At 38.9% G+C, this 25577-nt stretch overlaps 1 long non-coding RNA gene across 1 annotated transcript; it reads right to left on the reverse strand.

The window, feature by feature from the left end:
- Positions 1–9531: 9531 nt before the first annotated feature.
- On the reverse strand, positions 9532–17419 carry LOC114017358 (uncharacterized). Its single transcript, XR_003562365.2, has 3 exons — positions 17312–17419; positions 12346–12555; positions 9532–9597 (listed from the first exon to the last, which is right to left on the reverse strand). It is a non-coding gene; the product is annotated as an uncharacterized LOC114017358 (long non-coding RNA).
- Positions 17420–25577: the final 8158 nt, after the last annotated feature.

The raw sequence follows: 25577 nt of genomic DNA on the forward strand, positions 1-25577 counted from the left end.
GTTTCAAAGGAAATTCTTTTGGCATTAAATTTTCTTTACATTACAATATGATTTGTGTATATCCATCATGTAAACCTCACATTAACTTCTTTAGTAAAATTTCTCAAGCAACTACTCCCACCATGGTTTAATGTATATATTATACTTACAATTTCTTGTTTCGTAAGTAAGGAAAGAATTAAACAGTGCTGTAAGGACATTTAGTTTTCTCACGTAATGGCTTTCTTGTGTGTATTTTATTTAATCTGATCTGATCTAATTAAACTCCATGCAATGTCATAAATCATTAAGGCTGATTAACAAAACTCAGCATTTTCCTCTGCCATTAAACACTCATAGTAATATTTCAATTCAAATATAAAAGTTTGATAATTTAATTAGTGCTTTCAAAAGAAAATACAAACTAAATTGCTTATATTAGAGGAACTGAGAGAAAGTTGAAACTAGGTTGTAAAAAATCTCTTATTGTAACCCCAAAACAATTGACAAATGTATTACGTGTTGGTTTGGAATATATTTCACATATATTACCATCTTATACCATGGACGTCCCTATGAAGTCTTAAAAACCTCTGTTGACCCCCACTGAAACTGCAGTAGCCTAGGCTTCAAGACCACACTTTCAAATACTAAACTTTCAGATAAGCTGTGCAAAATCACCCAAAGTTTTAGGAGGATTAGATGGAAAAGATTCAATCTCTCATAAGTAATGAACTCTTTACTGCATACTTGTCCTTTGGGTAGCTACTTTTTTATTTAGTTACTTCAATTTTATTTTGCTCTACTTGCTTTAATTGAAATGGAAATGACATTCCTAATAAACTGTTAGCTCTGGGCTTCAGGTTACCTGTGTTCCCAAAGGACATTTAAGGTTCAAATACGGGCACATGTTCTGACAATCTCTAAACACCATGTACCTGGGGCCACAGAGCGTGGCACAGAGCCATTTAGACAGAGAAGGCTGCAGGACCACAGTTGCATTATATGGTGCAAATGCTTAAGTTAAACATTATTTCTATTTCTAAAGGAAGGGTGGAAGTCACGAAATGTACTTACTTACTAAACACTCTTCCTCCTCCCAGTGAGCCCACCTCTGAATAAATGGGAGCGATAAACTGAAGCTTTAGTCTGCAAGTGCATTATCTCATAACTGACTAAAATCTAATGCCTCTAGCAGACATTTGTTGTACATAGAGCATAGAAGGGTGCTCTATAGCCTAGCACAACCGAGAAATACCAGCTCAATCCCTTTCAAACAGAACTGAAGTATTTTCAGAAAGCAAGCTGCTTATATGACTTTGTGATGAGCCACTACCTAAAGCAGAGCTCAAAATTCCCCTTGCTGTAATGACACCCCATGAAAGTCCACAGGCCAAGTCACATGATGGCTACAATCACTGCTTGGACGGAGAGTGGATAACCTTCCCGACCACACAAGTTTTGTACAGTGAAATACCTGCGGCCCAGGGACAGGAACGTCGTAATTCCTCGCTCTGAGCCCAAGGGCAGCAGCAAGCCTAGGGCAAGCTTTGAGAAGCAGCTGGGGCTGCTGCAGCCGTTGTGTTCCCACTCAGGAGGGAAGCTGGAGACATCAGACCCAGCAGCCCTGCACCTCATTTCTGTATGTCTGTATGGGGGACACGACCCAGCCCAGCAGTGATGTGGCCCTTCCCTGCAGCAGAAAGGTGCAATCCAGTATCCAGGTGGAGGGCTCCCACCACCACCGAATGATAAAATCATTTAGATCGGAAAAGACATTTATGATCATTGAGTCCAGCTATTAACACCCAGGACTGCCAAGTCCATCACTAAACCTTGTCTCTAAGCAACATAGCTATGTGTTTTTTAAACACCTCCAGGGATGGTGATTCCACCACCTCCCTGGGCAGCCTGTTCCAATGACTGACCACCCTTGCAGTGAAGAAATTCTTCCTAACGTCCACTATAAACCTCTCCTGGCAAAACTTGAGGCCTTTTCTTCTTGTCCTGTCACTTGTTACCTGGGAGGAGAGACCGACCCCCACGTGCCTACAACCCCCTCTCAGGCAGCTGTAGGCAGCAATGAGGCCCCCCCCGAGCCTCCTTTTCTCCAGGCTGAACACCCCGGTTCCCTCAGCCGCCCCTGACAAGACTTGTGCTCCAGACCCCCCACCAGCCTCGCTGCCCGTCCCTGGACACTCTCCAGCACCTCCCTGTCCCTCTTGCAGCGAGGGGCCCAAACCTGAACACGGTACCCGAGGTGCGGCCTCACCAGTGCCGAGCGCAGGGGGACGGTCACTGCCCTTGCCCCGCTGGCCACACCGTTTCAGCCACCAGCCAGGACGCTGCCGGCCTTCCCGGCCACCTGGGCACCCTGCTGGCTCCTGCCCAGCCGGCTGCCAGCCAGCACCCCCAGGCCCTTTCCCCCCAGGCCCTGCCCAGCCGCTCTCCCCCAGCCTGGAGCGCTGCGGGGGGTTGCTGTGACCCAAGGGCAGGGCCCGGCACTGAGCCTGGTGGAACCTCGTACAGTGGCCTCGGCCCATCGGTGCAGCCTGCCCAGACCCTCTGCAGAGCCTCCTGCCCTCAGGCCGACCAACACTCCCGCCCAGCTGGGGGCCATCTGCAAACTGGCTGAGGGTGCGCTCCATCCCCTCAGCCAGGCCCTCCATAAAGACACTGAACGGGCCCCAGCACGGAGCCCTGGGGACACCGCGTGTGACCGGCCACCAGCTGGGTGTAACCCCACTCGCCACAACTGCTTGGGCCTGGCTGCCCAGGTAGTTTTCTTACCCAACAAATAGCATACCCATCCAAGCCACGGACAGACAGTTTCTCCAGGAGAATTGTATTGGAGATGGGGTCAAAGGCTTTATAATGTCTAGATTGACAACATCCACAGCCTTTCCCTCAGCTACTGGGTGGGTCACCTTGTCTTACAAGACCAGGTTCATCAACGAGGACCTGCCTTTCATCAGCCCAGGCTGGCTGGGCCTGATCCACTGGTTGTCCTGAACATGCTGTGTGATAGTGCTGAGGATGACCTGCTTCATCATCTTCCACGCACCGAGGTCAGGCTGACAGCCCTGGAGTTCCACGGATCCTCCTTCCTGCCCTTTTTGTAGATGGGGGTCACACTGGCTAACTTCCAGTCTTCTGGGACCTCCCCAGTTTGCCAGAGCTGCTTATAAATGATGGAGAGTGGCTTGGAGAGCTCTTCTATCGGCTCCCTCAATGCCCTCGGGTGGATCCCATCTGGCCCCATAGATTTGTGTGTGTCCAAGCAGAGCAGCAGGTCACTAACCATTTCCTCCTGCACTGTAGGGACTTCATTCTGCTCCTCATACCTGTCTTCCAGCTCAGGGGGCTGAGTACCCTCAAGGAACAACTGGTCTTGCTATTAAAGACTGAGGTAAAGAAAGCATTAAGTACCTCAGCTTTTTCCTCATCCTTTGTGGCAATGTTCTCCGTGCATCCAATAAAGGATGCAGATTATCCTTGGCCCTCCTTTTGCTTCTAATATATTTGTAAAAACATTTTTTGTTATCTTCTACAGCAGTGGCCAGCCTGAGTTCTAGCCTTTTTAATCTTCACTCTGCATAACCTCACAACGTCTCTGTAGTCCTCCTGAGCTGCCTGCCAAAGGTGGTAAACTCTCCTTTTTCCCCTGAGCTCCAGCCAAAGCTCTTCTCTGTTCAGCCCGGCCAGTCTTCTGCCCTGCCTGCTCGTCTTCCCACACACAGGGACAGCATGCTCCTGGGCCTTTAAGATTTCCTTCTTGAAGAATGTCCAGCCTTCCTGGACCCCCTAGCCCTTCAGGACTGCCTCCCAAGGGACTCTGTCAACCAGGCTCCTAAACAGGCCAAAGCTGGCCCTCCAGATGTCCAAGATAACAGTTCTGCTGAACCCCCTCCTTATTTCTCCAGGAACTGAAAACTCTATCATTTCATGATTGCTGTGCCCAAGACAGCCTCCAACCACCACATCACCCACCAGTTCTCCTCTGTTCATAAAGAGCAGGTACAGTGGGGCATCTCCACTGGTTAGCTCACTCACCAGCTGTGTCAGGGAATTGTCTTCCACTCACTCCAGGAACCTCCTGGACTGTTTCCCCTCTGCTGTGTTGTATTTCCAGCAGACATCTGTGGCGTTCGAGGCATGGACTTGGCAAGGGTGGTGAAGCAAAGGCATTTATTATTAGTTACAGCTTTTATAAGTTCATACTCTGTACGCGCACAGCTAAAAGCTTTACTATTAGTCAAACTCCACTGTCCGCACGCCCAGCCACTGTTCACTATAGACTACTCTCTGCTGTTCATGCTGTTCCCTTATCTTCTAGAGGTGAGATCACATTCCTCCTTTGTTTTTGTCTCATCCGGGTTTCTCTTTATACTCCCTCAAAGTTATTTACCTCTTTGCTGCAGGATCACAGCTGCACATCGTCAAAGCAAGGCCACAGCTGCACATTATCAATTTTAAAAAAAACCCACTGTCTCCTCCCTACGGACATCCAGTAGGCTGAAGTCCCCCATGAGAACAAGGGCCAGCAATCATGAGACTTCTCCCAGCTGCTTGTGGAATGTTTTATCTGCCTCTTCATCCTGGTTGGGTAGTCTGTAACAGACTCCCACCAGGATATCTGCCTTGCAGGCCTTCCCCCTGATTCTTGCCCATAAACCTTTGACCGTGTTTTTACCATCATCAAGTTCTAGGCAGTCAAAACACTCCTTGACATACAGGGCTACCCCACCACCTCTCCTTCCTTGCCTGTCCCTTCTAAACAGTTTATAGCCATCCCCTGCAGTCATGTGAGTTATCCCACCATGTTTCCATGATGGTGACTGTCATAGTCTTTCTGTCATGCACAATCGATAGGGCATGGAGGGGTTTCAAGCATGGTCAGCTGTAGTTTGCTCTCTCCTTGATCCTCTTGCCATGGCTGGAACATAAGTAAGTAGTCATGTGATGGAAAGAAAATGAGGGGTTGCTTTGTCGTGATGGTTTTTGGATTCATTGTGTTTCTAGTGTACTTTCATAACAGGGAACAAACCTTAGGCACCATTCTCATTTTATTAAGATGTTTACATAAATATTGAAATAGCTCACTAAACCCAGTAGGTGTGTATCAGAGTATAACTGCTGTGAGCAGGGAATAATATTAATGGCATGGAGATGTCTGCTTATAGAGGTGGCATTAGAAAAATCATATATTCATATAACAAATACATGAGACTGGAGAGTGTATTTGAAATACCTTGAAATCGGATAGACACTTTTCTGCCTGCGTGAGTGCAATCTAAACTAGCTAGCAATATAGTTGGCCTTTAAGTTATTGTAAACATCAAGACAGAGCAATTCTCTTGCTCTTCAGTAAGAACAAAAAACTGGCACACTAGGACTCCATTACCTTGTCTGGACTGATTAAGAACTTAGTTTTGTGTAGTATTGTTACTCCCCTCAGCTGGAAAGTATGTAAGGGGAATAAAATATGATATCTCATTATTCTGCCAGGTCTGATACTCTGGATAATCCAAGTGCATTTTCATAAAGAATTATCCACATACTCCTTTATTTTCTAAACAAAAATCTAAATTTCTAAACAAAAAAATGAATGTTGTGGTTTAACCCTGGCAGGTAATTAAGTGCCACACAGCCGCTCGCTCACTCTCCTCTCACTTAGAGGGATGGGGAGGAGAATTGGAAAGGAATGTAAAACTTGGGGGGCTGAGATAAGAACAATTTAACTGTTGAAATAAAATAAAACCCAAAATAATAATAATAACAATAACAGTAACAGTTATAATGAAAAGGAGGGAGAGGAGGAGAGGAATGAAATCCAAAAGAAAGGGAGGAAATAAAACCAGTGACACACAATACCACTGCTCACTGCCCGCTGACTGATGCCCAGACAGTCCCCGAGCAGTGATCCGCAGGCCCTGGCCAACCCCCCCAGTTTACATACCAGGCATGACGTCCCATGGTATGGGATGCCTCTTTAACTAGTTTGGGTCACCTGTCCCTGCTGTGTCCCCTCCCAGTGTCCTGTGCCCCCCCAGCCCCCTCGCTGGCAGGGCCTGAGGAACTGAGAAGTCCTTGGCTTAGTGCAAACATCACCCAGCAACAACTAAAACCGTGTGCTATCAACATCTCAGTCCACATCCAAAGCACAGCACTGCACCAGCTACTAATGAGAAAATTAACTCCATCCCAGCTGAAACCAGGACAATGAAGAAAGCCATTTTCTGATTCTCCTCACCATGGATGGGTTCATCCAGGAAAATTACATTTTATTTCCTGTCCAATAGCTTGCTTCCCAGTTATATTTCTGGCCCTGCCCAGAAAGAGATTTTCATTCTTCCTGATATCAAGCATAAAAGAAAAAAAACCAACCAACTAAACTCGTAGCTGTGGTGACCTCCTTACCTTACAGAGGACACAGAGTTAATGTGATGTAAATACCTTTGTGCTACCCACACAACAGTCACTTCTCCCCACACCATTATCCACCCCAGACCTAAATTCCACCTGCTTACAAGCTTTATATCTGTTCAGTGATCCATATCTCTCACTTCATTATGAAATCAGAGGGGGAAAAATGAAATGTATAGACCTAGTACAAATCAGAAAGAACACTTTCACAAGTACAAGGAGCACTCATTTAACACATTTGGAAGAAATACTTCTAGAAACCTACTTCAGAGGACCCATGGCACATTCTTTCCTACATTTTTATTCCAACTTCAATCATATTTAGGTGCATTTTGTGAACATTTCTAACCTTACAAGGAGGATAATCACCAAGTAACACCCTAAGAGCACCTTTGTTCAAAACATTTTCACTAGTTTTCCTCAGGTAACAACAGGAATACTCAAACAATGGGAATGTCCTTTCCCTAAATGTTTTACTTATTTTAAAGGATTTGTTGTTGAGTTTTGTTTGTAAAAAGTGATACAAAAACAACATTTGGAGGATGGATTTCTAACTCCATCAGACAGAAAATACAGAGGCTTAGGTCAGAATCTGGTATTTGGTTTGGTTTTTTTAATAATTCATTGATATTTAGGTATAGGACTAAAGTTAATGGCACTTAAAGCATTGTGAATCAATATTAATTAAAGTGAAAATTAAACACCTATCAACTAACATTAGGCCAATAGTATGATACAAACTGGAAGGTAAGTTTTTTATGCAACAGGGAAAGAAAGAAAATAACTTTTTAAAAGGACTTTAAATAAATTTTAAAATAAATTAATACAATTTTCAATCCCGTTGAACTGTAGAGATTATTTTAAATTAATCTTTTAAAATCCACTTTTAAAAATCCTTCCAAATGTAATCCTTGGTTTAGATAAAAACCCAATTCCATTTTATTTTTTGTTGTTTATTTTTTGGTTAAACAGGCTATTCTATTTTAGATCACACGAGCTGCTATTAGAGTCAATGAATAATGATATTTCTTATGCAGTAGGGGCTTAGTCAGTCCCCATCATCTGTGGTTTATCCAAGGGGATTAACAATTTATAATCAAATCCAGGTGGATTAATCATGCCCTGGATAGGAAGGCTCAGAGCTGGCCTAGTGCAGAGCCAGGTCAGATCGGCTGGGCTTCTGAGGGCAGGTGTGGGACAGGGAATGTGCTCTGCTGTTTCCAGGCCACCCCACACACACACAAAAGGTTACTCATTTCTGTGTTGTGCAGAACCTTAGGAAACCAAACACAAAGACGCAAGTTAGTCATATTCACTGCAAATTTGTTCTTTTGAGCTCCACAAAATTAAAGTATAGAAAAATATGATGCAGATACAAATGGTGGTATGCAGTTAGCTTGGGTGCTGTTGGATTTACCAGTCCCCACTCAGATGCTTCCCCAATGTAATTCACTGTTCTTTCAGTCCAGAGCAGCTGTGCATAAAGGACAGAAGCCAACTCAATTCTCACTCTCACCAGCAAACCTGAGAAGCTCCCCAGAATCTGAAGCACCGGGCACAAAGAAGATCTTTTGAGTGGATGCGTGTGGACAGACTCTGCCTGCGTTGAGAGGGCTGGTGAAGAGCTGAAGCAGAGTGAGCTCAAGCTGCCTTTGAGCAGTGCCACACCACAACCTTCTTTGTATTTCAAGTGCTTCCATTATGTGTTTTTCCTGTTCTTTGCCTACCTTGGTCTCTGATTAATGAAACAGTGGATCACACAGCTTAGAAATTCAGTGTTAGCTTTTGCACTGGCCTGTCTTACTAAGTGACATAGTCTAATTCATTAAGTACTACATTCAGGTATAACCCTGATGCTACAGAAGCAGACCACTAGAGGCTTTACAGCATCCTGTAGTGCAGAGGTAGGCTTGCATGCCTCTGTAACAGCACCATGGCACGGCTATAGACACAGCAAGCCCTAGCTCTGTGTCTTAGAGCCAGAAGTCTTCCTGAGCTGTATTCCTTTCCTTATACCTGTACAAGGGCTATTTACAAAATCTGCCACTGTCTTTAGGTCTGCCCTCATTTTCTGCACTACCTTTCATATGATGATTTGGAAGGCAAGAAAAAAAGGAAGAAAACATAAGAAATAACAGTCAAGAGGACTGCTCTTTTACAAGCTCATTTACTTAGTTGCTTTGTGCAGAACAAGTCCATTTTCTTCTTGTCTTATGGCAAATATTTTTTCATCATCTTCCTTTTGTACAAAACATTTCTTTTGGCTACATTATCTAGGTAGCAGCTGAAGGTGAAGCATACGTTCAAAGACTAATAGGAAACACAAAGCCACTTGAATTCCACACAACAAAAATACACAAAACAGATCACAAACAGACATAGGAAGTATTTTTTATTTGCTTGTCAAAAGCAAGTCAACTACATGTTTACATGTAGTATGAGTAAATTGTTCTTATAATTTCAGTGTTATCCCTAGCATAACATGTAATTCAGTAGGCCACATACTGAAAGAAAATGCCTAAATCATTTTATTTATGAAAGACTGAGAAAATTTTGCTTTGTTTTTATTGCTTCTTTGGAATTTTTAATGATTTTGAAAAGCCTAACACTAAAAAGAAAGCAAAATCAGCTAATATCAAGTATTTTGTAACCTGTATTGTCCAGCTCCTTGTAATACGCAAATTTATATAAAGTACATAGCTTTGAAAGCACTCTTGATTATGAAAAAACATACATAAATGTAGATTTTGGAAACCAACTCACTCCCTTACAAAAGTTGCACCAATAATCCTGAAATCATTTATGTATTCAGACATAAAAGTGCTCTTAGTAGCTGTAATTGCATATTTTACAACAGTCTAATTAAAGAGCACATCCATTATATATAATATCTTGTTTGTAGTGAGCAGACATAAATCAGCACAAGGAAAAGCAGACAGTCTATTTCCTGTTCCCACCTGCTGACTCTTCAGTAAACAGCTTGAGGAGAGGGCAGTCTCACAAGAGAGATGAATAAATAATAAATGATTTGGCTTCCCATTTCTGCACCTTTGGAGTAGACTGACACTGGCTCACAGGTCCCTGTACTTCTCCAAATAACACTAGTATCTGTACTAACAAGGGTTAGCTGTACCTGATCACTGCCGTCATCTAGACTGTGTCTGGTGTAATCCGTTGGTAACAAACGATTTGCTCTAGGGGAAAGATCAAGAAAGAATTGGTTACTGAGATCTTCCTCTCTCTAACTTTGGAAATGCTGGGATCAAGAAATAAAGAAATTGACTTTAAGCATGTTGTGGAGTTGGCATTTAATGGGGTATGGGATCCCCTGATTCAGATATCTCCTTTAACTTGGACAGAGCATGAATTTGAATTTGGGTTTCCTGTAGTCTGTGTAAGGGCTCTGAATATTACAGTGAGAGTCATAGAATAGTTTAGGCTGGTAGGGACTCCTTAAGGTCATGTAGTCCAAGCTTCTGCTTAGCACGACTAACTTCAAAGCTTGTTCAGGACTTCAGCCAACAGAGTTTTGAAAACCTCTAGTGATGGACAGAGACCCTGCAGCCCCGCTGAGCAAGTTGTCCCAAGGCTTAACCACTCTCACCGTTAAGTACTTTTTCTTATGTGTAATCTCAATGTCCTTTGTTAAAACATGCAAAAAATGCAAATTATTCTTGCACTGTTCACCTCCAAGGCGTGGAAAAACACCATCCTTTCTGTTCAGGTAAGCATGAATCTGGGCTGCTCATGGATCAGCTTAAGCATTAAACTAAAGCCAATCTTAAAGTGTCTATCCCTCTCCAACTATTTTTTTTTTTAAATTTCATTTTAGATGGCAATTTATTAATTTCAATACAAATTAACTACTGTGTATACATGACTTTGCTATTTTTGTAATACATTCCATGTAATATTGTATCAGTTGAAGGTTTAGACTACAGGTCAGTATCAGATCTTTCCCCTATTCATCAGAAATTGTGCCTGTCCCTGCATAAAAAACAAACAGAAAAAAATTAAAGCTTTACTACTTCTGTACCTTCATCCTGATATAGCATAGCACAGCTACCATTTTATGGGGAAAAAAGAAATTATAAGGAATACCTACACCAATGCTAAAAACAAAAAAAGTCACGGTCAGGAAACCTTAGTGGTGATTTCAAACTCTAAGTGCTCAGTACAAAAATACTATGTCAACACATTTTATAAAAAGCAAAACTAACGAAATAAATAATTTTTGCCATTACAACCAATGAAATGTCACTCGTTTCTTCAATTTAAAAGCAAGATTGTTCTTGACCTTTGGAGACACTTGAAGTCCATTGCAAAGGAACATTTAGTAGCTGCAGCTTGTACAAAGCTAAACAAGAATAAAGCCGCTTTAGCACAAGAAGTACAATTTAATATATGTTCCTCAAGGACTTCTGGTGCCATTTGCCACATATTTATAGGTGTCTTATATTTAAAAAGTTATAAACAAACTATTCTTTTCTTAATTAAAAGAAGTATTTTACAGTGCAAGCAAAAAACTAGGTTACCTAGCTGCAGCTGAAATTCACAGTTTCAGAGTAAGTTAAAAAAATTGCCTTTTGCTCATTGCAAAATTAAGATCAGGTTCTGATACAGAAAATTCAAATGGTGGTGTTTTTCAATAGTGACTGAGAAGTAATTGAGTAACATAAGCAAGGGTGAATATTATACTATAATTTTTTTAAGGCACATGTTTACCTAACTGAAGAAATGAGAAACTGGCTTATATCCTTATTTGCTCTGGATTCTATCTATATGAATTTTGAAAGGTGAGTTATCACACAAGAGCTCTGCAGTCACTGACATCCAGTGGTAAAGGATCAGCGAATCTGCCGTCAGGAAAGAACTTCTCAGCTCAGACAGAAATGGAGCAATGTTTTTTTGTGGAATTTTGTTGGAGAAGGTATGTCTGGTGTTTTGTTTTACTTTTGTAGTCGAGGTATGGTCCAGTACCCCAAAAACTCCCTGTGATGTTTATGCAATAGTGTCTACTTCTGGAAGGCTTCTGGGAAACAAAGAACCATTTCTGCTTTCTCCTTGCAGCTTTCAGTCTTTTCTGTAGCTAGTTGCATGGGAATACATATTGATGACACCCATGTTCTTAATCAAACACCTACTGTTTGTGATTGTGAAGATGGTCTTTTCCTGACCATTATCACTTTGCTCCTAAATCTGAAAATGAATTGGTGGCAATAATATTCACCTGGATCCACACACAGAAAACACTGGCTAAAATTGATCAACTGATTCTCGTAAGTTAAACACATTGAAATATCAGTACTTTTGATGGAAAACTGCCTCCCCTCCCCAAAATGTGAGAGAATTTCAGAGCATGTGGAGAAAGCAGAAACTTATTCCTGCTATGTAATGCATGGCTGATAGAAAATTAATGTAAGATATGTTCAAACTGACTGACAATGGCAACATGGAAAATGAGATGGAGAGAACAAAAGAGGTGTTAAATGCATTAAAAACTTGAAAATAGAGTAGAAATATATGAAAGGAAATGAAGACGGGAAAAGAAGAGTGAAGAAAAATGTATGAGCAGGAAAAATGATGAAAAGCAGGGCAAAAAGGTAAAAAGTAAACGGTCAGTATGAAGAGCAAGAAGCAGTAAGTGCTAGGAAGAGATATTTAATGAAATGTGCTGTACAGAGAAATAATAGCAAAAGGAGGATATAAATTGGAAACAGATCAAGTGCTTAATTTTGTAAAAGTTACTTGCTTACAAGAAAATGTGTAATTTATGCTTCACATTAAGAAGAGATTTGACTATACCGTCTGTTACAATTTAATAAATATTCATTTTTCACACAAAGCCTCTGTAAACTGAAAAGTAAACCAGAATAAAATAAAATAAAACAAATAATCAAACAAAACAGCAGAAGGAGAAAAAACCAACCAAACACACACATCAAAACTAAATATGCTGTTCTGTGCTTTTTGCAGTACTTCAGCACTGAGGCTCTTAAACATTGGGGTCCATCAAATTCAGTCAAGAACATTAGCCTGTAGATAAGGGAAATGCAGAAAAATATATTGAGGCAGCCGTTCTTAACTTTTTCACCAGTCTATTATACAGACTTAGACTTCCATGAAGTATGTTTTGCAATGTGGAAGAAACTGTAAAAATGAGAGAAAATAGAGATGTTAATATCAAGGGCATAGATTAAGACAATTACATTAATTTCCACCTGATAAATTACAGATTAACAGAAAGAGACCTCAGTTCATGTGGCTCTGAAAAGTACTGAAAGAGGCGGTCCTGAGGAAGGTTACTGCTGATGGGCTATTCCGTGAGATAATGCAGGATCTAAAGCAGGAAGGCAAGAACTGATGCTGAGAAGAGGCTAGGCATGAAAGGCATTTAGGAAACAATGTCTTTGCACAGACGGTGATTAATATGTTAAATGCACCACCAAAGACAGCAGCAATAGCTGTAACCGCAAACTCACTCCGAAACAGTTATACAAGCACTTAGAACAAAAAAACTATTACAGAGTATAAAGTCTAGACAGGTATTACTTGGTTATTGTCAGAAAAGGCAATGTGCCACCAAACATATATTTAACATTCTGCGGGAAGGAGTTTTCTCCCCACTGCACACTGCTCATAGCCATTATCTTGCTGGCTGTTTCACAGATCTTTTGCACGTGCCCCTTCAGCAAATAGGTGTGAAAGTTAGTTATTCCTTTGAGAATGAGATATATCTTTATGGAGAAGGGCATCTTACAGGGAAATTGACAGTTCATGAGGGAGAATCAGAAAACAAAGATATTACCTAGTCTGCCTAGAACACATGAGTCTCACCTACACTCCCCCCGCCCCCCCAAAAAAATCCAATAATAAATTAATCAACAGAATTGGGATATTCCTTCCTTACCCTTATACTAGTACAGGACATTGATTATATAGGCTGAAAAGTTTGCTGGTGGGTTATTTTTTTGTTTGTTTGTTTTTTAATTAATCCTATATCCACCATTTTTATTAACTACAAAGACTGAGTGTGTGTTTATGGCTGTCTATAGCAGAATTTTTGGTGAGTGCACATATAAGGGTGCATGGACATATATTTGCCTTTTTAATACTAAATTATACAAATTCTTACACGTAGATGTAATCTAATCCTGAGGTTTAACTTTGCAGTTACCTGTCATCCTCTAAAGTCATTTATTAGACAAAAACCTAAACCATTGCTACTTGTGTCATCCTAGAAGAAGGAAGTCAAGCTGCTGCCTCCAAAAGGACGTACATCTCCTAGCCCCAGCACACAGACTGAAGGGCAGAAAACCAAAGTCTGCTGCAATGAAAGCAAATGGGAAAGTCTTGGAAAGAGATGGAAAATTGTTGGGGACAATGAGCTTAGAGAGGAAAGAGAACTCAGTGAACTGCTAGTTCAATGTCCTTAGAAACATCCCAAAGATTGACCTGTATGATCATTGCATCCTAAATTCTTTGGAGCAGTTGTCTGGCCCCATTTATTATTGTTATTGTTTGTTTCGTAATACCAGCAAACAAGAATCAGGAGTGCTTAGTAGGATACTCTGCATGAATGAGGAGAAGAACGTTTCTTCTGCTGTGACACGAGCCACAATAATCTATGCAAGTAGAGATCACCAAGGAGAAGCAAATGCATAGAATTAAGGTAACCAACCTGAAGTCATTACACATTAGGACAGGAGAGCAGCTAGAAACAGTGCCAAATTATTTCATCCAAGTGTTAAAAGAGTTTTTCTTGTAATAAAGATTATATTATTATTATTTACCCATCAATATTGTTGGGGGTTTATTCCTCCTGTTAAAATGGTTTCTACAGTCTTGAGACAGTAGCTCTTTTCATAGCACATATGTAATCAGTGTGTTAGATGCCAGGAAGGCTGGCAACCTAATATGGAAAGAATAGGATAACAAGGAGAAATAAAGGTAACAGTGAAATGTCTTTTGTGAAGAACATCCTGAAATACCATTGCAGCCACTATAGGGATATTGACCTTTGAAACAAAGAAACTGCAATGCAATTTTTTTTTATTTTTTTTTTTTTGGTATGCCAGCCCCTTCTATAGTGACTTGAACTTCTATATTTTATGGACACAAATCTTCTCACTATATATTAATTCCCTTTTACCACTATCCATTTCCTGTAACCTCTGCCTATTTGTCCTTAGATTCTGAATGTCTTGTAGCAGTCCAGCTCTTTTAGTGAATTTTTGGCAGATGTCTAGGACACTGTAGATGATAACAAAGGAATTACAGTTAGTATTGAAATTAAATAACCTCCTGCTTTTCACTCGGCTTTTGTGGGAACTGTAAGATGAAGCTATTCCTGTTTTAATGGCAGCAATTCTCACGAAGTCAAAAGTGAAAATAAAGAGCTAGAGGGAAAATATATTTATCACGCTTAAAGCAACTGTTTTCATGGAACTACTCATACAGATGAGCATGTCCTTTCCTAGTTAGTTACAGCTAAAACTTTTTACTTCCAATGTGTATCTAATCCGCATGAATTTTACTTTTTCCCATCAAGGTGGCTGGGTTTGTTAGGTACTTTCAAAGTCCCTAAAAATCCTCTCAGATTTAAACGAATATGAATAATTGGGTGACATCTGAAAAATGTTTATTCTTTCCCTTTTCACCCAGTGCTTCAAGGTTTTTAGTAAATACATTATGCCATGGCCTAATGTGAGTCTTGGAGGACTCTAACCATTACAGAGCTTTGCAGATGAGAGTTTGGTTTTCTGCCAAACAAGAAAAACTTAATTTTTACAGTAACAGTATATTAATTTATGATCATTGTGAAATAGCACTTACTGAAATCAAGTAAATTCATTATTGCACACAACTGATGACACACAATCAATAGAAACTAAATCCTAAGCAACAATATTCATTGCTTTAATGATAATGTAGCAGCTTTCATCAGTTTCCAGATCAGTTTGTATTTTAAAGTCTATATTTCTGAAAATCTAATACATCAATAATTAATAGCACATATGAATAAAGTTTTGCTTGGCTTAACATAACTGAATAGCATGTTTTCTGTCTTCTGCACATGCATAGCTGTTTTACAGTGAAAAAAGAACAAATCCTTGATGCAGTGTAATTATTACAGAGCACTCTATGCAGTCATTGTAGCCCTTGAAGTGTTAAGAAACAAGAGTTTTTGTGACTATGTAACAGATGGAAAAATAGATTATTAGAGATGAGACTGCCCAAAGGTACAATCCTGTTAAACAATTGTGGACAGAAGCATTCTTCATGCACCATTTTCCAGTGTTAATGATTTCTTACAATTTCTCTGTTGTCCTGCGCTGGAACAGACTTTTTTTGCTTCACATCAAATTTGCACAAAATAACACGAAATACTTAAGGTTAAGGGATGTTTGTTCTACACCTGTTTAGACTGTGACAGAGAGCAACATGGGAAGGAAGGGAGCAGCGTGGGAAGGAAGAGAGCATCAATTAACTCATAATCCAGAGAAATGCAGGAAACAGTGAAAAACAATAAAGACACTAATAAAAGCAAATAACATGGAAAGGGAGAAAAACTAAATGATAATGCCATTCTGGGGCAGCAAATGCAACCAATTCATCCATTTAGAAGAAGAAATGTATCCTTAAGGGCAAATACAAATTTTCAGGACCTTGCCTCAAAATATCCCTGTCTACAAAAGATTTAGGCTATTTATTAGCTTAACTTATTTAAAAGGCAAAAGGCAACAATAAATACAACTGCCAGTTGGTTGCTGTGCTGCCACCCAGTCTCTCTCTTACTCCCTCAAAGGGGGATGGGGTAGAGAATCAGAAGAGCAAATCTCAACACTGGTGGGTCATGGTAAAGACAGTTTAATACGTGAAGCAAAGCTGTGCATACAAGGAAAGTGAGTGAAAGAATTAATTCAGTTTCCCATCACCAGTCAGATGTCCAGCCACCTCCTGGAAAGCCTGGCCTCAGCATATGTCATGGTTACTTGGACAACTCCCATAACCATGAACATTCTTCCTTCCTCCTCCTTTCCCACAGCTTTTACTGCTGAGCACAACACTGTAGAGTGTGGAATATTCCTTCAGTAGGAAAAAGAAAACCTCGACATGATGTAGACACTGTTCAGTAATAGCTAAAACATGGCTGTGTTACCCACACTGTTTTAGTCACAAATCCAAAGCACAGCATCATTTGGGCTGCTATAAAGAAAATTATCTCTGTCCCAGCCAGACCCAGTACACCCATAGATGAGGTACAGGCCAGATGTCGATTCCTGTGCCTGACAAACAACCAGCAACCAGAGTCAATGAAAGAAATGTAATTTATGTATTTTCTTATGCATTGATTCGGACATAGCAGACATTGTTTATCCAGGTAGCAGGTTGCTTAAGTACCGGAGTTTACAAAACAGCAGCATTATGCTGGTTCACAATAGTTAGCATCTGTTTCAGGCACATGACCTTCTAATAATGTATATGTATAATAAATAATAACTATATATAGCTAATAAGACCCTTATAAAGGCTCAGAAGAAAATATGTTTTAGTGGATATGATCCAAATCTGTAAGCTTGAGCTGCAAGTGAAATATAATGCTTAAGTACTGCATATGAAAATACAGTAAAAAAAAAGAAGAAAATAGACTAGTGTCCTATTTACTACATAAGACAATGTCGCTATGAACTATTGTCATCTGTACTTTTATTAAATCTACTGATGCAGTGACAGAGATAAAACTATAGAAGAAGAAACAGTGCTCTGAGTAATGAAATACTATTTATTAGTGTGGTTTCATTTTGTAAGGAAGATGTGTGGAAAAGATGAATAGTTTAACTGACTTATAGTCAAAGACATCATAGCTGGAATTACAGGTAATTATAATTTCTGAGAAACTCACCTCTGAGTTTGGACAAAGCATCAAGGATTCTTGATTAGCAATCTACCACCTTTATAATGCTGTGAAAGGCACAGGAAGTAAGGAGGGCAGTCAAATCAACCTTCATTAATCTTCTGTGCTTAAGCTTATAGGTCTTATATAAATAGAATATTAAGATAAATTACTAAGAGCCAGTGTTCTGCCAGAAAAGCAGTCTCAACCTCTTTTGTTGGCATACAGCTTTGACAGTGTTTTAATCCATATTAACTCTGTGCTATATTGTAAGTTTATATCCCTCAAGCAGATGGCACTCCAATTATTTATATTTGTAATAGACTCCCTCCTCCCTTGGAGAAAGCTAACGTGAGATAAATTTTAGAGCACCAAACCAGTATTTTAAATTGCCTTCAGTTGATGAACTAACTGTGGAGGATTTCTTAGCCCCTCTACCTACAGCCTTGTGGAAACTGCAAGACACCCTTTAGGTCAGTTTTTATGAGATATTATTTCCTCATTATATCATTAGCTGTGGTTTCATTAAGCTTGAGGCAGATACATCCAGCTGCACAAATCACACTATCCTTCAGACACAATTAGATTTAGGCAAAAAAAGAAGGAAGATACTGTAATTCAAAATGTCTTTCTTAACTGGGATTGGTGTCTTAGAAAATATCCAGACATCAGACTCAAAAGTTGCTTTAAACTTAGTTCTTTAGAGTCCTAAATAGTCACAGGTCTTAGGGAGCAGTAGCAGGAATATTTTAGATCTAGCAGCACTGAATTCAAAGACAATTTGCATCTGCAAATACTCATAAGGGAGGCATGATTCACTTGAGGGCAAGATTTTCATATACATCCTGTAATAGTCTATATGTTGCTTTCTTGTGGACACCAAAACTCAGTTTTTGAGGACTTTCGTGGTTATATTTTTGCCTTGAAATATTAGTTGCTGACGTGATGATATCTGTAAGTCTTTCATTGCTAAAGTAAATGATGCAGAAAACAAATGTGGGATCTGAGTTGAAACAGGACAGCTGAACCAAGGCAAAAGGTGTCTGGTTCCAGTGACATTTTCTGCTAGAACTTAAAAGTGATCATGAAGAAAGACTTTTGCATTAGAGATATTAAAAACCTATGGTCCTCACTGATGAAGGGTGCTGTAATATATAAAGGAATCAGGAGCCTGTGCCATACTGGACAACATTTAGGTATTGGTCATTCTCATACCAAATCTCCTTGTTCCAGGCGGAGCTGATTTATAAAGGGCAGAAGATACCCCTGTCTTAGGGAATATTCATAAAATTTTCTTTTGGAATTTTTTAACCAATACACAAAAAATGAAGTCTGAAAAATGCATTCAAAAATGTCTGTGATTGATTACCCCACCTAATGCATCAGTTTGTAGATGTTTACCACAGAGACAGCCTAAAGAGGAGGGAAGGAGGTCTCTGAGTTGGTCTAAACTTCTGTGATAATCTGCTTACAGAGCAAAACTGTGTACATACAAACAGGTTTGTCAGTATGCAAGTTTTGGTCAAAAATCCATGAAACCAGTTATGTAATTCTTAGCCCACAGCTACTGGTCACTGTAAATGCCATTAATACCCATCATCTAATAACACAGAGAAGACAGATGTGTGTGCCCCATTGCTCTTCCTTATGCTAACTTCTGCCATTTATGTGCTAAACCACAAAGAACATCCATAACCCTTTATGATTTATGACACAGAAAGCTCTTACGCAGATTTACTCTCTAGAAAACAGAGAACAAGTTAATTAACATCCATGTTGCCTCTGAAGCACAGAAACATTTTTTAGAAAAAAAAAAAAGTATACTTCTGCACCTAATATTATTTAGGTATTTACCCAGTGTAACTCACACTCCCCTATCAGGCCACTGAAGCGCATGCAATTAATAATCTGGTCTCAGGTAAGTCTGAGTTGCTTTGTCTGAAAAAATAACTAAACCCAAATTAAAAGGAATTCGATCAAATTTGAAATTAGATCATTATCTTTAAAGGCCAGATTCTCAGCAAGCACAAATGAAGGTATGAAAACTTACACAAGATGACAACCAGACTATTAGTGCTAAACTTTGGCACCTGACATTAGAAATACTTGATATTTTTTCCTTTACTACAATGCAATGATTTTAAGCCACGTAGATCACGGAAGTTATTGCCACAGTATCATACTTATTAAAAATACCAAAAACAATAAATCATCTTATTAATCATCTCTCTTGCTAGCATAATAAGGAGATATGGCGCAATATGTCTAAGCACAGAAAAAGTACATCAGCTGTACAAATTGTATTGACTAAATGGTACTGGCTCCATCACTCTTACCACATGTGTTTTTCGTTGTTATTTCCCTGGTTGTTTTAATGTACACGTTCTCCTAGCTTGTTTACTAGATAGATACCAAATTTACTTGGTATTCCTAACACTAGTAGTCATGCCACATGCCATTTGGAATGTCATTTTTCCCCCCCGACATTTGCAGAAATCTTCAGATTTCCTTAAACAGCAAAAATGTCAGCCTATTTTAATTATTCTTATCTTCAGCAACCTCTACTAGCTCATAATAATTTTTATTTGTGGTCATCAGTAGTACATGGTGTAACAAGCCTACAAGACATCAGGGACAGCTCAAGTTCAGCACTACCAGGCTTTTTTCACTGATGTGAGCAAAATCTGAAAGCCAATATTATATTAAGTGTGACCACTGTACAGTACTTGGGAATTCTTGCATACTATTTTTTCTCTAAGTCATCTATGGGACTTTACAGTCTTACATACTCTCAGCAGGTTAACATTTTACCTTCTTTATTTTGAAGGCCACTTCATGGAAGTTTGCAGTTTCCTCTCAAATTGGCTTTGGCTGATCAAGCACACCTTGGGGAAGACAGAGCTAAAAATATTTTTTTTAACTGTCTTGGTTTTTGCTGCAATTGTCAAACTTTGTATTTTTCAGAATTCAAACAGTCTGCAAAGATCACTCAGGACAGACACTCTGAACATTGTTAAAAGTAGGGACAGTTTATTTTCATCAGTCGGGTAGATTTTTCTAAACAGCAGGGATGCTCTTCTGTTTCAGATACAATGGCTGTTCTACTGCTTACATCCAGAAAATAACAGTTGTTTACGTCCTATATGATTCCAGCAGGCTCAGATTTAATATATGTTTCAGAAGTGTTTCTCATTTTGTTTGTCATCACAGTTTCCAAAATAAAATTCTCCAGCTTGACTGATATGTTTGCATTGCTCTTTAGGGTTTTGGGGATTTTTAACAAATTGTGTACACTTAAGGTGGTCAGATTTATCTTAGTTGTATAGATTCAGAATGAAAACATTTTCAAAGTGTTTTCTCCAACAAAAGCATATTACATATTATTACAGGATATCATATAAATTAAGTTATGGAACTATGCAATGTTGCATTTTGTCTAACGATAGAGAATAATTAAGCTATAAATACATGTTTAGATTATATTAAGTGGCATATTTTCCAGTTGATGCACAGGAAATTAGCTGTAAAAGTCCTATTAGTGTTAAGTGGAAGCTGTATTACTAAATCTGTTTGCATCACTCTAAAGTTTTACCACTTAAGTATAGAAGCAGTCAGGAAATTTACTGAGAGGAAAATTATACCTATCTCTCCATAAAGATGTCAAAGTTAAAAAACTCAGTATATGACAATATTCATCACATTCAAGCATAATTTTTAACATGTTCACATATGCATTTACTCTGTCAGAGGTAACATAACTCGAGCTATTATTTTGAGGTAACAGGTAGTCTATATTGAACCAACATACCATAAACCACATCACAAAAACCCTAGAGTCAGCAGTTTCAGCATCCAAATCCACTTATTATCCCCATTTATTTTGTAGGATAGATTTATGCAACCAGACAGTGTGAATACATCACTTTCTGTTTGCCTGTTGTCCTATTAGACTTTATCACAAATTTTGCAAAAACAGCATCTGCATAGAAGACAGATCATTGCCAGGGACCTTGCACAAATCTACAAGAACAATTGTGCCTTTCATCTAAACCACGGTAAAATCCTTCACCTCCATGCCTGCAGACAAGTCCCAGCATTCATTCCAGAAATCAGATTTTAGGAACCCTTGCAATTGTTACTCAGAATAGTCTGTTTCACACTTCATACCAAATCTGACTACCATATATATATACGCATGTATCAAGTGCAACACGCATAGACAAAATAGCCAGCAGACAGACTGGTGGCACTGTAATCACAGCTACATTGAACTTGGTAGGTGAAAATTTACCTTGCCTCAGTGGATAAAGTATTGGGTGTTTTTCTAGGGGAATATTTTGTAGGAATAATTGTTATATTTCCATCACAGGTGCAGAATAAAGAGTTTAGATGTAAAACTTGTCATCTTAGTGATTTATTAAAACAGCAGATCCAGATTATTTTTATTAAATATTTTTAATAAGGCTTTAAAAATTCAGTAAGATTTTTCTGTTACAAAATGCTGATTTATTGGTACTCAAAATCTTTACAAAAAAGGCCAGCTTAAGTGCATCGTTTTATCAAACTTTTCTAGAGTTCCTAGACACTTGTAATATTCAGTTTAACATTTTCAAACTGAAAAAATCTTGTTTTCTCATTTCAAGTCCACTTTTCTTTTAGGACACCTAAGTTTAAAAACAAAGAAAAAAAGACATAAAAATATAAATTCTTTAAAACTTATTACTGATATTTTTACATAATCACTGTGTAATCACTTTGTCTACACTGAATCAGTGAAATCAGTGGAATCAGAGAAAGACTCTTCATCTGCATTTGTTACATATGAAAAATCATAGTTCAGGTGCAAAACTTGTTTATTGACTCTAATGAACCTGTCATCACATCTTTCCTCCAATTCCAGTGTCAACAGAAATGAGTTACAGTACTCTGTCTTGACACCGTTTGTTTTTTTTTTTCTCCCCTCTAGGTTTTATTTCCAGGTCTTTTTTCAATATTCCATTTTTTTTCCTCTAATTAAGCATTACAGTAAGTTTCATGAGAGTATGTCCATTCTTTTTCAATTAGTTTTACTTTTCTGTCTGTGTCCATGGGTTTGTATCAGCTCACTCAATCCAGGAAAGGATATCCACTTACTTTAACAAGTACTAAATCCGATCCTAAATCTAAGGGAGTCTTCTAATAATTCTGCTAATGATGTAGGAATGGTTACAGTGAAAAGATATTGAGTCCCAGGCTAGCTAGTTTCTCTAGTATTCCAATATGCTGAAAGTGGTCTATTATTTGATTTGTTAGCTTTATCTGGTATCAAACAGCCATTGGTTCCATCATATGTTGGAACCAACCTTCATTCACCAGATCTGCCACAGCTACACTAAATCCTTCAAAATTGCCGGCATATGTAGCAGACTCTCCATATAAATAGAATCAGTCTTTTCAGCCACATCGAGACTGACATCAAATCATCTATACTGTAAAAACCCCAAATCTCCACTTACGCTTTTTTCTCTGTCTACTAGGAAAATTTTAAATCACCCTTCCAAACCAGCTGTGAATATCTGCATTGCCAAACAGCATGTCCAGAAAATTATTATGACAGAAAAAAATCCATTGTATGCTTATGCAGTATAAAACATGTAAATATTTCATTTGTTAAGGAGGTTAAGGACTATGTCCCAAAGGAAAACATCAATTCAGTGCTAGCTGCGGAGTGCACTTGAGTAAAACAGACCTAAATCATGAGTGAGACAACAAGGTGCTTGGGGAATGGCCTGCCATCTCTTTCATCTTGGCCCTGAGCACCAGAGAAATGTTCTTAAAATCTATTCTTAAAATCTATCATACAAGAAAAGGAGTATGAAGTAAAAGGACAACCGTGCTAAACATGAACCAGACTGAGTTGTCACTGTTTTGCACGGATGTATGCATAGCTGTGGACTCTGTCCAGGGGGAGAGCTGTTTATGGCACAGCACAAAAGCAGAAGTGCTGTGAGTCCTAACACTACAGCCAAGGTCTCGGTGGTGGAACAGAAAAAGGAGCAGAAGCCTGTCAGCTTTCATTCTGGCCCTGTTTCCTCAGGCACAAATTATGAACCTCAGTGGATCTTACAGGAAAATACAGCTGTTTTTCAGCAACATTGTGGGAAACGCCTTTCTTCAATCTGTAAAAGAACTTCATACAGAATAATCTCAGATCACCCAGTTTTATGCAGTTTTTGTACATACAGGCTATGACATAAGCATGAGATTCCAAAATCAATGGCAAATTGAAAAAGAAATAAGTATGTATTATACTAAAGCAAGTAAAAATCATGCAAGGAAATGGACACCTTTTATTTTTCATGCCCCTACTTGTTCTGTTATCTTGAAGTGGGACATCAAAGAGATACATGTCCCAAACATGACAAGCCATATGTCTCTTATCACAACAGTCAGGCAAATGAAGCAGAGTAGTTACCATGCCTATAAAAAAACATTTTAAAGTCTGCTTTTAAAAATAAACTTTATATCAATGTACATTTTACAAAGTAATGTTTTAAATGCATAAATCAAAAATTAAAAGTGTCATGGACAGGCAGCAGTATATACAACATAGATACCATGAATAAGCAGCTACGGCCCCCATTATGTGTTGCAAACCAAATAAAAACACTAGTCTTTTAGAAGCAGTTTCAGATCTTTGTTTTTAAGAAGACCAAATGGGCAGGTCTATAATTAATTCCTAGTACAGAAACCTGCTTCTAGTTCACTTAGGGGCAGTCAATTGCAAGGATGAAAGTCAACAGAAACACAAGTAGATAAGATTTTATTATTGTTATTGTCTTTATAAAGAATACTGTAGATTTGTAGGAAGATGTTAAAAATATATTTCAAATAATATTTATATCTCTCTTTGGTTATTACAGATTTTATCTGGAAAAATGGAACTCGAAATTGCTAGTGCTCTACAATGCTCTGGAGCCTGCACGAGTCATTAAGTCTGAATGTCACCTTGCTAGTTTCCTGTTGTCTTGAGGAATAACGATCAGGTGGATCCTATCACTACATCATTTGCTATTCAAATACCTTGATGTATTTTTCTGCTGTCTAGAAGTTGCAGTAATGAAGAGACACCCGGAACTGACTCTCATTTACTGGCACAGACAGTCAGAAAAAAAGAAAGAATAATCTCGATGCCCCAAAAACCAGCTAGCACAGGTCCTATATTCTCTCTTCTTGGATGTCTTAATTCAGCTCAAAACGCTAAGTACAATCGCCTCCTGTGCCTCCTATGACACAGCTACTTTAAGCTTCATACCAGAACCGTAACCAAGTTCTTTCTGATACACATTGATTAGTGCTGCTTGTCAGCATCTTTGATGGATATACCCTTGGAGAGAAACGCAAACATATGGCAAAAGCAGAGACAGGGACTGGAATCGCCTGCAACTCAGTGCTGCTTGGTTACGAACTGCTGAACACTAGACTGTTGAAAAACCTGCCCTGACACAATGACTCATAGCACAGTGTGCCCGGGGATGCCACTTTGCATTCTTTTCAAAATAAACAATCTCCACATATATTTAATTATCAATTACAAGGTGCACAAAAAAATTCACTACATACTGTGGGCTAAATTTTTCAGATGGGACTATCTTCTGGGAAAAAGCAGCAATGCTAATTTTAGCCCTTTATAGACAAGAATATATTTTATTGCATGTAAATACAGAAGAGACAAACCTGCTGATTAATATTGACGTTTATTTATGAAAATTCATAGTTTTTGTGAAGCATACATAAAATTGGCACACGTTTCTTAGCTTGTGATCTTACCATAAAATTCATCCTTTCTGGGTTCTGCAACGCAGGGGAATGTAAAGCTTCAGGATTTGGTGTACAGGAACCTCTTAGAAATTCCATCTCCTGAAACATCTCCTACTGGAAAAGTGTTTCCTGTGATAAATTGCACACAGTAACATTTCTCATTTCTTATGACACCCTCTATTAATGTAGGGTTTGTCTCCCCTTCAAGTACAATGTTTGTTAGCCCACAAAAAACTATTTTGCCATTTCTGCTGTTAATTTGAAGGGTATTCTACAATCCAAGCTTTTAAAAATAAGATTTAGTTTCATGTTTTCATTGTAAAATTGCTTAAGAGACTGAAGAAAAGATTTATTCTTCAATAATTATTCTACTTACAAACTTGCCATACATTCTTCTTTGTGAGTAATTATTCAGGCAAGCCAGCTATACAAACTGTCAGAATAAAGTAATGCATTTTTTTAAGAACAAGTTGAA

Source organism: Falco cherrug, chromosome 1, assembly GCF_023634085.1.
Source record: "Falco cherrug isolate bFalChe1 chromosome 1, bFalChe1.pri, whole genome shotgun sequence".
NCBI classification, from domain to species: domain Eukaryota; kingdom Metazoa; phylum Chordata; class Aves; order Falconiformes; family Falconidae; genus Falco; species Falco cherrug.